Consider the following 2140-nt stretch of genomic DNA (forward strand, 5'->3'; position numbering starts at 1 on the left):
CGATATGGATCCTGGAAATGTGCTTATGACAACAGCCAGCCTCTCGCTTAGGGCCAAGGGCCACGGCAAACAGTGGCCGGAGACAAGACACCCCCTAACTCTGTGCACAGCCGTGTGGGTGGGTTTGTAGTCTTTGACAAGTTTTGTCGCCGTGCCTAAACGCCTAAAGCTTTTTGGTGAAATGTGTTTGCAACTGTGTCCATCTCGCACTCCTTTCCACAACGAGCGTAATCCTGATCGCTCAAGAAATCACCTGCGAACGCTTCAATGGCCGTGCACGTGACTTTTGAACGTTGCTCTACTTCCAATCTCCTCTTCACCCTCCACCACATCTCTGCCAGGAAGCCGTACTCTCCACTACTTGTTAATGTCTCCACCGCGTATTACGCAAAGACTGATAAGTCTGCTTCGTGAAGGACATCTGCGTTGCAGAGACCACGCGTGTAATAATTAAGAAGCCCGGGACATCGACGTTTGCTCATTCTAGCAAAGTCGATTACTGTTTAACGTGTAACCACATGATTAAAACTGTTTCCGAAATTTTCCTCCCCTGAATGTTGTTTTCCGTGCAGTCGTCGTCTCTGTCGTACCGTTCATCCCGACTGCTCAGTGCAAACATGGAAACTTGCTGCAGGTGTCAGATACCTACATGGAGGACCTGAGGCAAATTTCACGACATTTCAGTACAGCGAAAACCGTAAATAGAATATAGTTCGCCTCTGCCAGGAGAACAAATCAGGGCAACTCGGTCTCGTGGGTTACTGTGTCGCAGGTATATATCGAGATACGGAGAGCAGTCGATATCACGCTATTCATCGGTCTCTGAGTCACTTCCACGTCACAGAAACTATAAAATTAATTCGTCTCTATGACAGGAGCAATGCGACCAACGCCATTAAAAGTTGTGTTACATTTTCAGTCCATAGGGAACTGACCAATGGTGCATTGTCTCTCTCGTTCCATTAATACCGACGCTGTAGGGGCTCATAATATGTTGCCCCGTAATTATGTGCCAGACGCTTTTCTCACCACATTTATACATTTACTATTTGCTGAAACGTTCCGCATTTTCTTTCACGTCCTTGCCGTCCACTAAATTTTATAGTTGTATATCGCTACCAACGCGTTCCGTCATTTTGTCGTTTCCAGCACTTTCTATGGAGTCGTGAGAGTTCGACTATTATTATGTCACTTGCTACGACTTGCTCACTTAATTAAGTGGTGACTCATTTTCCATTTACTTTGAACTTTTTAAGACATCTTCAAGTATTAAACATGGACATGCGATTGTCTTCATTTCTAAGGAAATATTGTGTGGTACGTCGCCCAAGTATGATGAACGTGTATGTCATGTTTTAAGGTTTTCTTGTTCTCATCCTGAAGACTGGTTAGTCCAAAGACTGTGTTCACCCGTACATTTTCTATCAATTACCTTTCATTTTGGGTAAAGAGGTCCCCATGTCATATTTTAATTAGACTCCCGTAGCGCCGAAATTACGCATTTGCGGCTCTCACTTGCGGCACTCAAATTCCTACGATTCGTACTGTCTTTCCGCCCTGCACTTTTGGTCAAATTGTTTTTCCGCACCCTGTACAACATTCCTGGATGGCAAACGTCGCTCAGCCAGCACCGCTTAAATTATTCACTTTTTACAGACGCTGCACGTATCTCACTGAATGACACCCAGCCAGGTTGACCGCCTATATTCCGCCACGTCACCGGAAAGCCAGCACGCGATCCACAAAATCACCAAACCAGCACCAGATTCGCACGGTGACACCGTAGTTATTGCAAGCACACTCAGAGATTAATCGCAAACGCAGGTCGTAGTGTGCAGAAGCCGAGCTTGTCTCTCCGTTAATTCTGCGTCTCCTGCAGACCACAGAGCTCTGTCGCTGCATCCGCGGTCGATTGTTGCTGTTGGCGCCACGGGGTGATGGCAGTTAGATTCAGGCTTTCTCCGGAGTAACTGGGAATCTATTAAGGAAATCAAAACAGGAAGGAGTAACGAAAGCGGCAACTGGCAGTCAAACAGTGCGTTTCTGTTAATTTAATGCGATGACAATTTTGAACGATAATGTTCGTGATGCGATTGAGTTACCAGCAATTACAGAAACCCAGGTTTTATGTTGCGTCCAC

This window comes from Schistocerca cancellata, unplaced genomic scaffold (genome assembly GCF_023864275.1).
Source record: "Schistocerca cancellata isolate TAMUIC-IGC-003103 unplaced genomic scaffold, iqSchCanc2.1 HiC_scaffold_805, whole genome shotgun sequence".
Lineage (NCBI taxonomy): Eukaryota > Metazoa > Arthropoda > Insecta > Orthoptera > Acrididae > Schistocerca > Schistocerca cancellata.